Raw genomic sequence first — 12,766 nt, forward strand, 5'->3', positions numbered from 1 at the left:
TAACCGCAGCCGCTGGGGAGGGGGCGCGGCGCGCGGGTCACGTGGTGGGCGTGGCGGCGCTGCGGGCGCGCGGCCGCTCGGCGCCATTAGAGGCGTCAGGTGGTGGCGGCGGCAGGAAATGGCCGGGCCCGGGCTGGGCCTGGGTTAGGCCCGGTGGGTCCCGGGCCTGAGCCCTCCCACCGACTGCCCGCCCGCCAGGAGACCGCGGGATTGGCCCTGCCCGCGTGGTGCCCAGCGAGCCCCGGTTGGGCCGTGTGAGGGCGGAGGGCGCGGTGGGTGCCGGCCTGAGGGACGGCCGGGCCCGCCGGTGTCCTCCAGCGCCGGGTCACTGCGCGGGAACGCCAATTACTGTAGCAAGGGCAGGTTTAGTTCTGACGTTGCCCAACTCCAATTTCGCAATCTCTGGTTAGCATATTGTTTTCATACGGAGTTGTATTTTCCTGTTGGTTGTTTCCCCTGTGAGTGTAAATAAACCGGAGGCGGCTCTGGGGGGGGGCGATGGCCGGTCCCCGGCAGCAGCAGTGTGTGTCTGCGGCGCCCTGCAAGGCTCCCTTCTCCCAAAAGAGCTGTTGCCCCATGTGGAAGTTCGCAGAAGTTATGCACGCGGATCTTACCACCACTTTTGATGATTTGTTTCTGCAATTCTCTAATGATGTTGACAAAAAGTATTAATCCCAATCTGAAATCCTGCCACTTGCTTTAACCACTATTGCCACAGCTGCTTGAGGTGTGCTTTAGCTTCTGTTCCTTGACATTTCGTTCAAACATGTATCTTTATGTATCTTGGCATGCAACTGCCTGCTCTGCCAGTTGACCCCAGTGTGGAATCACCCAGTTACCCCTTGACTATCAAGCCTCTTTTCTTCCAAGTAGTTCCTAATTGTGCATTCCCATCTGCCCGCTGAGCTGGGAGCTGTGACGTGACCATCCCCTTGCTCTCAGGTTCTCACCCCATGGACTTTGCCCTCTTCTTTCTTCCATCTCTTGGCTCCGCTCTCTCTGTTGACACTCTCACTGTGGAGGTCTCTGCCCATTATCCTGGTGGCTCTGCCTTGAGGGTGTCCCCTTGATGGTCTCCCGCTTCCTTCTCCCACCTGCCTGGGGGGGGTCCTCTCTGGCATCCCACCCCCGTCACCACCCGCTGCCCGCGGTGTCCCTGTCCCAGCAGTCTCTGGTGAAGTGGGAGCGTCTCCAGTTGGGGAGCACAGCCGGGTCCCCGGCACAGACTGACCTGGCAGGGCCTGGCCCCTTGCGTGGGGTGAGCACTGTCCCGGGGGGCCAGCGTGATCTAATTAACAGCTCTCTGTATTTAACACACATTCCACTATACAGCTTGGGGTTTTTATGTATTTGAGTGGGATAATGCTTCTGATGTGTTTATTTTTACTTGAATATAATGCTTTCTTTTCCATGATGTGTTCTGCACTTTAGAAACACAGCATTATTTTTCTCTGGAATTTTAGACAGCAGTAAATGTGAATAAATAAATGTTTAAATTTTCTGAAACCAAGTAAAATATTATTTAAAAGGTTTTCTTAACTCTAAAAATGAAATTATGCTTATAGTTCTGATTACATACATAAATAAATCTGTCATCCACAAGTGCAAAACAAATGATTACAGAGAACCTAGCTTAAACACAACCTGTCATGGCAAATTTAATTAAAAATTGGCATGTATCTAGATTCTTTTCTACCTTCACCAGGACGTGTGTGATCAGAAAGGAAACCGACCAGGCAGACCAGGAAATTGTGGGAAAGGCTGTCAGCTCCTTCGAGTGCTGTGTTCAAATATACGTCTAATCCAATTAAACCCAAACAAGCGGTCAGGAGGCTATGGCACGCTTCCCCAGCCGCTTCTGCCGTGACAGAGCTTCCTGCATCTATTTCCATGAAGCGCTGTGGTTACAGACGGGCCGAGCAGGCAGAACCCTTCCTGCTGCCTTTCAGCCTCCTTAAATGCACAGCCATTACCTGCACTTCACAGCGGGGCTTTTACCTTAACACTGTGACATTAAAACCTCAATTCTGAAAAGAACACAAATGTGTTTCAAGAAAATTATTAGCTCCATGATCAAAATAAAAGGGTACGTTGGGGGGGGGAAGAGGTGATACTGCCTAAAAAAATGATAGGAGGTAATAAAAAGCTTTTATTTCAAATAGAAATCGCTGCTAAGAAGAGTTTGTCCGACCAGAGCGCGGTGTCTCCAGACGAGCTGCACCAGGAGGTGGCTGAGCCCTGCGAGCCGGCAGCGTAAACGTGCCACGGACCCCACTGTCCCCATCTCCCCACCGGTCCGAGGTCAGGGGGGTGAGTTCATCCCTCATGAGGGGCTAGAGAGTCTCCTCTGTTACACATCCTTGCTTCACCCACTAACCCCCTGTTCTGTGGGTCTCTGGGAAAGCACACACCGTCCTGTGGGAGCCCTGGACACCGCGTTATGAGGTACGGGCACAGGACAAGCCTCGAGCCGCTGCCCAGCAGGGGTTGTGAGGAGTTTCATGGTTTTGTGCTGATTTAAAACCAAGGCTACATCTCACCAAATCATCATTATTGCATTAGTTGTGCCATTTGCCCAGGGATGCTGCAGATGTAGGTCTGCAGTAGCCGCCGGAGGAGTTGGCATTTGCTTTCCAAGCGCCTCGGCATGACCCCCATCCCCCCCAGCAAAGCCCAGGCATGAAGTACATGAAACAATTTTCCCAGCATTAGTTAAAAAGCCCTCAAGTCTCTGTGCGGGGGTGACGAGAGAGTGAAACAAGACATGTAAGATGTTTTATAAAGATATATTTTAACTTCTAAGGCACTCAGGAACCATGGTGATGAATGTGACACAAACCGAAATTGCTTAGATCTGAGCTCTGATCCACGGGGAGCTCTCCCAGGATTCATGAAGAGCCTGAGACACCAATAGCTGCCTGGGCTGAGTTTTGCTGGTGACACACTGCTGTGGTCCCAGACACTCACTGCCAGTTCAATGTCGGCCACTGCTCTGACAGCGTAAGGTGACCCCAGCGAAAGTGAGGATTCCTGCATAGTCTTGTGCCTTTAGGAAGTTAAAAACAGTCTCTCGCCCAAATTGTTGGGCAACTGACACCAAAACAAATTTACTTCCCCCCCACCCCAGTGTTTCCTTTTTTCCCCAGTCAGGTTCAGACCGACTTTGCAGGGAGCCCTCGGTGGTGTATACACCACGGAGTTAAGCCCAGCAAACAGATTCTGTGTTTGTTTTGTGCATGCCAAGGGGAGCACAAAAGATCATTAATCACAGAACTAAACTGCCAGTAATGACCTTGATCTTGCACTAGGCACTGTTCCCTCAGAGTCTGTCACTGTATTGTTGTTATTATCCCGTATTATCTGTCATGCTCTCGTTAGATTTGCTGGTCACACATACAGTTTGAAAACACAATTGCAATTTCAAGCCATTTTTATGTTCCTTAGTTTCATACAACTAGTTTACATTTATACTCTAAATATTTTAAAAGGGGTCCATTTTGCAGCAACCTTAAAAGCTTATTATAGAATGCTAACAATTTTAATTAATATACTGACATTTTGTTGCTGTCTGTATAAAATTAGCTTGCTTTTATTTCTCAGCTGCAGTAGCAGCAGTATCCAGGCACTGTCCTGCACTCCAGTAATGGAAATTTCCCAGCCTCAGAGCACACTCTGTCTCAGTCAGCTGCAATAAAACCGAGTGATTTCAATATTGGTGTGTGCTTTACTTGTCCCCGGTTATCTGGAGCTGGTATCTCCCCAAAACCAGCTACTCCTCATGAGCTTGCTCCGTCTTGCCCAAGACCTAAAACTCAGTAAACAAGCTCTGGATGATAAGAGAACTGAACCACCAGATAAAAGGTTATTTTTTTGCAGGGCTGATAAAAGCCCCGTGCGGATGGTCAGCGTTCACAGAGAAGCTTATAGTGACCCATGGGGACACCACTGCAGTCCTGGTATGGCCCCACTGTCGCCTTGTGCCCAAGCTTTACACCCTGGAAGGCTATTAGGGTTTTACAAAATGCCAGTGATACTGTTGATTGCTAGGAAAATACAAGAAAATACAAAAAAAGGAGATAAGATTATTACAAACGATAAGATTATTACAAAACCTCCCCAGTCTAATGATTTACAAATACTAAAATATGCAGTCTGTTTCCCCCACTTGTCCTCAGCTCAGCTGCAACCGGGACAAGTGACGCCTCCAACAGAGGCAGGAGTCAAAGAACGTAGGAACAGGATTATCAGGGGCTTATGTTGCCCAGATATTGCAGAAACTCTGGTTTTAATACTTCTCATAGCTAAAAATTTAGGGAGTGTTTGTGCTGAGGAGGTTGGTTGTGAGGGCAGAGAAGAAAGGATGATGAAGAAAAGAATCAAAGAGACTGCAGAGGTGGAGAAGAGCTAAAATGGACAATGAACGGGCAGTGGGATGAGCCCCGGGGACAGCGGGGCTGGAGGGGTGATGCCAGACCCCTGTGCCTCGTTTTGTGCCACCCACAGGACCCGGTTTGGGGGACAGTGCCAGACCCTCTGCAGAGAGACTGGCCTTCACGAGACACCATTGTCACCTGGGCAGCGTTCATCGCAGATAGCGGTGCAGCCAATGGTTTTGTGATGGCTCAGGTACAGCTCCTCCTTGTCTCCTGTCGTTACCTTTAGCCTGAGCGATGGGCAGTGGCTGAGCAGAACCAAGTGACAGGGAGCAGGACTCTAATGGCACCCTGAGATGTTCCTGTAAGAGTCACCAGGTTCAAAGCTTGGCCAGCACTAAAGGACCACCACAAGCCCAGCCTTGAGCGAGCCAGCAGCCATGGCAGTTATCCCCAGTCTGAGGTTCCCCACACAAACAGCCATCCCTGGCAGGGAACAAGCCCGGGCTGGGGGCCTCCTCTCCCTCACTGGCCAGGCCCTGACCTCGCTGAGGCCGAAGGACGGAGGCAGAAGAGGGACAGCCACGTCCTCAGCGGAGACACCTCAGGCACCTGCAGAGAAGCGGTGCCTTCACTCTCTGGGCTGCACCCAAGGGAAGGAGGGGTCAGGCCCTTCTCCTGAGAGCCCAGAGTCTGCACGGCATCTTGTAATGGGTATTAGTTAAATTACAGACATCTGTTTCTACAGTCCGAAATCGATGAATCATCGTTCATTTTTAAGACAGCCATTTCTGGTGCAGTTTTGTGTACCTGCAGCAGCAGGAGCTGCGCGGAGGAGAGGTGTCCTGGAGGAAGGGGTGTCACGGCGCGTTGAGAAGAGGAGCCCGGTGCTGGGATCCGCGTTGCGATACCGGGGCCGTGCAATTCCTCCCTGTGCTGCCTGTTTGTCACCAGAGACGCTCTCACCACATCGTACAACTTTCAAGTCTTTATTAATAAACACTCCTAGAGAAAAAAAAAATATCCAAATATACAACCCCCTGTGGCATCTGCCATTGTAAACAAAATAAGGTTTTCATTATATATATGAGGGGATTCTGTGCAAGAGAAGCAGATTTTGAGGGTCCCATCCACCTCCTGCTGAAGCCCACATTTCAGCTCTCATTAGGTCACTGGACCCCTGCTGGATGAATTTTTCTTATATGTAAATATCATGATGTTTGAATGAGCAAATGTAATTTTTACTATCAGCATTTGTCATTTTTGTAAACAGAGTGGATACACAGAGAACAAACATCTGCAGAATTACAGCACAGAGCCTTAGACAAAAATGGTGAAAGACAGATTTGCTTCTAACACCGCTAATCCGGGAGCGCTGAGGCACCTAATCACAGACACAGCCCCTGCAGATGTTCAGCCTGGCGCTGGCTCGCTGTGTGGCCTTTCCCACTCGACAGCTCTCCTGTCTCAATTAATTCTGCTGGATAAATTAACCAAGCCTGAGAAGGCAGCGCTGGGGAGCAGGAGGCTGCAGGTTCTTCAGCACCAGCAACCTCCTCGGTGGGATTCGCGCCCCAGCGGATAAGATCTCGGCAAGGAAATACAAATTATTGAGTCTGATTCAGGATGTTCTTGTGATCAGGGGCAGGACCCAGTCTGCAGCTGAGGGACACCAGGAGGGGCCGAGGAGGGAACTGAAGGATTGTGCCAACTCTGCAGGGGATAAGCCTTTTGGTAGGGAAGGACACGGCTAAGGCAGAGACAGCCTGCGTCTCGCAGTGCCCACCGCAGAAGGGGCTGGTGAAGCTCAGCACAAAGTTTAACGCTTCTCTGTGAGTTCGGGGTTTCTGGGGCAGACGGAAGATAGGAGCTGCCGGTCCCTGTGGTCACTCTGCTGCACAGGAACTCCAGATGAGCAACGGCTGCATTCAATTCTGCTGCTTTAAATGGCTGCAACGCTCTCAACTCTGCCATGAGGCTGTTAGCAGTTAGACCAGGGGAAAGATCAAACTTCAGAAAGATGTTCCCTCCAGCCACCAGCACTAGATCTAGCTAAATTGAATTAATAACTACATTTGTGGCTTTTTGGATTTGGAAAGTTTTAACAATGGGGAAATTACCTGCCTCGCGTTATTGTTGTCTTACCTTCCATACAGCAGTTATTGCTCCAGAAACTCAGAGCCGAATGGTCAGAGATGCTGTTTATAACTGCAATACATCCACCGTAATCAACCACTACATTTATCTCTCTCCGTTACCGAGTTTCTGGGTTTTGTACAGGAGACACAAAATTGTCGTGAGCATCTCTCAGCGTCCTGCATCTCACCCCACGTTTCGGTGTGATGTCTCGTTTCCCACGGATACTGACAGAGCTGAACTGAATCCCTGGCCTGGAAACCCTGAGAGAAAGACCAACAGCAATGAAAAGTGTTTTTCACTATTACAATAAAGGCTGCTTTAAAAACAAACAAGTTTTGCCTTTCCCGCAGGGAGGCAAAATCCCCCCACCCATAGAAAATGGATTAAAAGGGGAAGTGTCCCGCTCTCACGTCCCATTGACCTCGGTGAGGTGCAGCTGGGTAAATGCCAATATACAGATACATTTCCATCACAAACCCCAAACAGCTTTTACTGCTCCTTGTCGCAGATAGTAGGAATGCAGGATCTGTGCTCTTATCAAAGCCCAGTTTGGAGAAACATGTACCTGAGTAAGGGACACAAACAGGACTCCTCCTTCAGGGACAGCTACAGGAGAACAAACCCTTTAAAAGCCAGATCAGGAAGATGGGACCATTGCCCCACATTCAGGCATTTCCTGGTGCTTGTGGCAGCCACCTTCTGTGGTGGCTCTGAAAGCGTTCTCTTTCCTCCCTGGTTCCTCTTCCTCCCCGCTCGCCTGTGGCAGCATCCTCCTGGGCTCCTGCAGCCCCCTCCGTCCCCTCCGCTGTCTGAGGATCCCTTCTCTCCCCTCTCGGGCTGCCTGCACCTCCTGCCACCCGGGAGGAGAAGTGGCAGGTTTGGGGCAGAACAGCAGCAAAATGTTCCCCAGCACACCCCAAATCCTCCAAAACCCTGCCATTCATACTTCTCATTGCAGTCCCAGGCTCCATTCTCACAGTACCTAACTCTCCTCCTTTCCTGGGCTGGTATGTTTTTTGCTGAATTCATCTTTTTACAGTTTATTGAGCTGCACGAGCTCTGGCAAGCCCCAGCCCTGCACAGAGAGGCAGCAGGGCCAGCAGCAGTGTCCCTTTTTATCCCGCAGTCCATGAGGTCTGGCTCCGCTGCCATGCAGCATCACTCCCTAAATCCAGTTTTGTCTGTGGAACAGGGAGGTTTGACGACGCTGCTGAGAAGCTTCAGACTCTTCTCTTGCCTTTGCCATCCTTTGCTGCACTTTGGTCTGGAAAAATGCAGGACAAAAATAGTCACAAGGGCAGCGTCTCCCTCGCACACAGACGGCAGGAGCCGGGCAGAGGGAGGCAGGAGCCTTCCTCGGGAGGAGCGCCCGGCACAGCCCGGGGACAGCACCTCACCCACCCCAACACCCCGGATCCTGCCCCTCGGTGCTGGTCTCTCCCCAGCACCAAACCAGCCACCGCCGCGCTGGAGGGACTTTCTGTGCAGCTGCAGCGAGGGTGGGAGGCAGCCCCGCGGCGAAGGACAGAAGTATCTCGCTGTGTTTGTTTTGTGATGTGGTCCCATCATTTACACTGCTGAATTAACAAAAATAACAAGCCAGAAGCTTTCCAAGTGGGATCCATTGCTGACTGTTCCTTCGCTGCTCTATTCTTACTCCACTTACACCAGGAAGAGCACATTATCTGATAAATCGAGACATGAGAAGCAAATAAAGGCCTTTATATCATAAGGATAAAAAAACCTTTCTAGAAATACCGTAGGAACATTCACATCCTCTGTTTCTGTCTTTTATGAAAGGCAAGCTGTGTCTTATCATCAAGGAAAAAGTAAACAAACGTAATTTAATCAGTTCTGTCTTTCGGTGATTTGCATCAGCAAGAATAAAAGACAAAGGCAGAATGGAAAACAGCAGCTTTGTGCTGAAAGTTTGAATGCACAAAATACTTCTTTCTCCAGCTGTCAGACATTAAAAAACGCTCTGCATACCAGTGATAATAAACGTGTCACACAATTGGCCACAACAGGAATCACAATGCTTCATTAAAAGCTCCAGAGCGGAGCAGAAAAGCTTCCAGCCGTTTGTTGAACAGAACTCGATGCTGAGATGGTTTCAGAAAGTGTCAGAAGGAGCTTTTATCTCCTCCAGCCCCTCAGATAAACTCTCCCCGCTCACCCCAGCTCCGTGCAGCCCTCACCGATCCTGCCCCTCGGTGCTGGTCTCCCCAACACCCCGGATCCTGCCCCTCGGTGCTGGTCTCTCCCCAGCACCAAACCAGCCACCGCCGCGCTGGAGGGACTTTCTGTGCAGCTGCAGCGAGGGTGGGAGGCAGCCCCGCGGCGAAGGACAGAAGTATCTCGCTGTGTTTGTTTTGTGATGTGGTCCCATCATTTACACTGCTGAATTAACAAAAATAACAAGCCAGAAGCTTTCCAAGTGGGATCCATTGCTGACTGTTCCTTCGCTGCTCTATTCTTACTCCACTTACACCAGGAAGAGCACATTATCTGATAAATCGAGACATGAGAAGCAAATAAAGGCCTTTATATCATAAGGATAAAAAAACCTTTCTAGAAATACCGTAGGAACATTCACATCCTCTGTTTCTGTCTTTTATGAAAGGCAAGCTGTGTCTTATCATCAAGGAAAAAGTAAACAAACGTAATTTAATCAGTTCTGTCTTTCGGTGATTTGCATCAGCAAGAATAAAAGACAAAGGCAGAATGGAAAACAGCAGCTTTGTGCTGAAAGTTTGAATGCACAAAATACTTCTTTCTCCAGCTGTCAGACATTAAAAAATGCTCTGCATACCAGTGATAATAAACGTGTCACACAATTGGCCACAACAGGAATCACAATGCTTCATTAAAAGCTCCAGAGCGGAGCAGAAAAGCTTCCAGCCGTTTGTTGAACAGAACTCGATGCTGAGATGGTTTCAGAAAGTGTCAGAAGGAGCTTTTATCTCCTCCAGCCCCTCAGATAAACTCTCCCCGCTCACCCCAGCTCCGTGCAGCCCTCACAGCGGGATGTGCCACTCGCTCTCCTGGGACCGGGGCATCTCCCAGTAAAACCAGCGAAGGTTAATGTCCTTCCCAGTGACCCGGCCTCCATTCCAGGTGGGGCAGGGACATAATCAGGGGTTTGTATTTACATATGTAATTACAGAGAACCTAACCTATTTGCTCAGCTGACAGGCGATGCTGCGATAAGGAATTTTAGCAGACAGGATATTTATAGACCCTTTATCTCTACGTACAATCAGAACTAAAACGTCAAACAATACCCTGAACGAAGGGTTGTTTCAGTTCAACTTTTCCCCATTGTTGCTTTTCCTTTTTTTTTTTTTCCTCCCTCTGTCTGGTTACTGCCTAAAACTTGGCAGTGAGGAAAAAAAGGGAATGTGACTCACGCTGACAACTTCATTTGCTGTAAGAGCCCTGGGTAATTGCTCCAACCCACTTACAGGAAAGCGGCCCCTCCTCTCCCTCCACGCTGAGACAGCCCCGCTCTGGCACTGGGAGCTGGGGGTCACCGGCCCCCTTTCTTCTCACTTTTCTGGGGTCACATTCACCCCTCACGAGAGCTTAAAGCAGCTTCAGCACAAGGAGCAGGGTCCTGCCAGGGATTCCTCCCAAACCCGATGGCCAGGGCCCGGGAAGGGCTGTTGGGGGGGGGTGTCGGAGCGGCTGCTCCCCCCACGGCACCGCAGCCCGGGATAAGGGGACCAGAGGTCCAACAACTGTCACCTCCTGCTTTTCTGATGGGGTGGGGGCAGGGGACGGCGCCCGGGAACAGAAGAATCAGCACAGATGCCTATGCAGCACTCTACCAAAATATATTTTCATTTTTAATTACATAATCAACATAATGAGAGTGGCATTCGTAGTGAGGGGGCGGAACAGATGGCAAAGACTTCGTTTTCAGCAAGACATTAATTAACAACAACTCTGGTTTCTGCTAGAAAAGGGGGTTTGTTCTGCTCTAGCAGGGTCAGGACAGGCACTTACTACACGGGACAAACTCACTTTCCCAACACACAATTGTGACCGTTCAGTGGGTTTTTTCCCTACGTCCCTGTTGAAATTTCCAGGCTACTCTAAACCACAGCAACAGCCCACGGGCAAAACCTTATTAGAAACCAACACAAATTTGGCTCCAAGCAGTGGCTTGGGATCCTCCTTGCAAACATTTCTTGATGCTCTGTGGACACATAAACATGGAGAGGAAAGGGAAGAGGAGTTAATGTGATTAAATGAGGGAGCTTGGTGGAACTCAAACCGAGGGCTGTGTAACACACCGCGGCTGCACGCAGACACGGCTGGAGTTAAAGCTTTCTCAGATGCTCCACACGAAGTTCTCCCTCCTCTTTCCTCTCCGTGTTGGAAAGAGCTGTCCCAAGGGGACTGGAGAAGAAAGTAGCTATGAGAGATATTTATTAAAACCACAGGCAGAGAATACGTCACCCAGACACAATGAATAGGGAAACAGCACACGCAGCCGAAAAGTCTGGCCTCTGTTTTTCCTCTGATGTGCTGGCTGGATGGCCCTGACACACACCAAACAGCCTGACACACACACCCCCCAAACAGCCTGACCCCCCCGGAACAGCCCAACACACACACGGAACAGCCCGACACACACCCCCCAAACAGCCCGACACACACCGAACAGCCCACAAACCCCCAGCCCTTCCCTGCGGGAGGCGCAATCACTGCTCCTGCTTCACTGCCAGAGCTCTGCAGCCACAGCCGGGCCCTGCAGAGCCCTCGGGCCACATTCCTGCGGGGATTATATCCCTCCGGGGCAGGAGAGGGAGAGATGCTGCCGAAGGGATGGGCGAGGAGCAGGGAGGGAGAGGAGGAGAGTGTCAGAGGAGAGTCCTGCTGGAGGGAGAGGGGCAGCAGCACCTACAGAAAATGGGGCCTCTGGAGTCACCCGCTGTGGAGCTGGGGAAGGAACCCATCGCTCCCCTGCCCCATCCCCCTGCTGCCAGGGAAGGTCCAACAGCTGACAAGGAGCATCTCAGCCCGTGCCCGTGACACGCACGGATAGAAGGGACACGTTTCCACCACTCCCACTTCCTCCAGGCAGGCAGTGGATGGTTGTGGGTCTGTGCTGTAAACTGAAAATCATACCCCTACCCATCACCCAGGGGGAGTGGGTGATATGACAGCAGATGATTTTTTTAATTTTCTTTTCATGTGTGCGTAAAAAATAGTTGGGATGAGTTAAAAATTACAAGAATATTATGGTTACGAAGCCCAACACTAATCAATTAGTATATGCCTGAACTGAGACTGTCTGTTGCACCCTGTCTGAACTCAAACCATCAGCCCACACCACACTGCTCCCAGCCCTCGGAAGCGCATCCTGACACCGTTACCCCGAGCAGAACTGACCTGCAGGATCCCACACAACTGGGGCCTCCCTGGGTTCATGCTGTGTCCATCCAGAAACGGCCACGGGGAGGAACCCGGCCACTGGCACACATCAGACAGCAGAGATTCTTTGCAGGATGGGTTTTAGGAGAACTGCCAGATATCACCAAATCTGTGCTTCAGAGGTGCAAAGTAGAGGAAAGAAAAGAACACACATGATATTCTGCTCAGCCTGTCCTCCTCTCGCAGGGGTTCAGAGGGAGACGTGAGAATCAACAGAACTGTGTACTTACAGCTCCTTTACTGGGAGGAGAGAAGGGCAACTAAACCCCTTTGCAGATATTACCTTTAGAGAAATAAAACCAACACCACAAGAAGTTAACTCTTAGAGCAAAACCAAGAAGAAAAGCGACCAGCAGATGCAGAGACAAGCACTGACTTCAGTGTAGCTGCGAGGCTGAATTTGGCTTGAATTCCGTGAAGCACTTTCAAGGCAGGAGCATACTGCATACAAATGAGCGTTAAATAATTCGCATCATTAAGAGAGCTCCGAGCAGCTCATCTGGACTTTGAAAGCAGCTAAAGCAAATGTACATTGTTTGAATACCATTAGGGACAGTCATTAACTGGCATTAAGACATCTACAGTATCGACACTTAGTGCTGTAATAAGAGACCCATCCTCCTTCCCAGGTTATTTTCCTCTTATTGATTTGTAGAAATCCTTATGCACAAGCTTTCCAGCGCCCAGAGCTCAGCAGTTCAGAGAGGAATGCCCATTATAGAACTATACAATTACTTCTTTTTTCATATCGCATCTTTTAGTTTTGGTTTTTAGAAACATAGTCCTGTTTGGTTGGTGTAGATACCACAGAC

At 50.1% G+C, this 12,766-nt stretch overlaps 1 long non-coding RNA gene across 1 annotated transcript; it reads right to left on the reverse strand.

Moving 5' to 3' along the window:
• Positions 1-2,772: 2,772 nt before the first annotated feature.
• Positions 2,773-12,303, reverse strand: LOC106889173. Its single transcript, XR_001412268.1, has 4 exons — positions 12,185-12,303; positions 11,913-12,068; positions 6,519-6,772; positions 2,773-5,378 (listed from the first exon to the last, which is right to left on the reverse strand). It is a non-coding gene; the product is annotated as an uncharacterized LOC106889173 (long non-coding RNA).
• Positions 12,304-12,766: the final 463 nt, after the last annotated feature.

This window comes from Calidris pugnax, unplaced genomic scaffold, assembly GCF_001431845.1.
Source record: "Calidris pugnax isolate Ruff unplaced genomic scaffold, ASM143184v1 scaffold138, whole genome shotgun sequence".
NCBI lineage: Eukaryota > Metazoa > Chordata > Aves > Charadriiformes > Scolopacidae > Calidris > Calidris pugnax.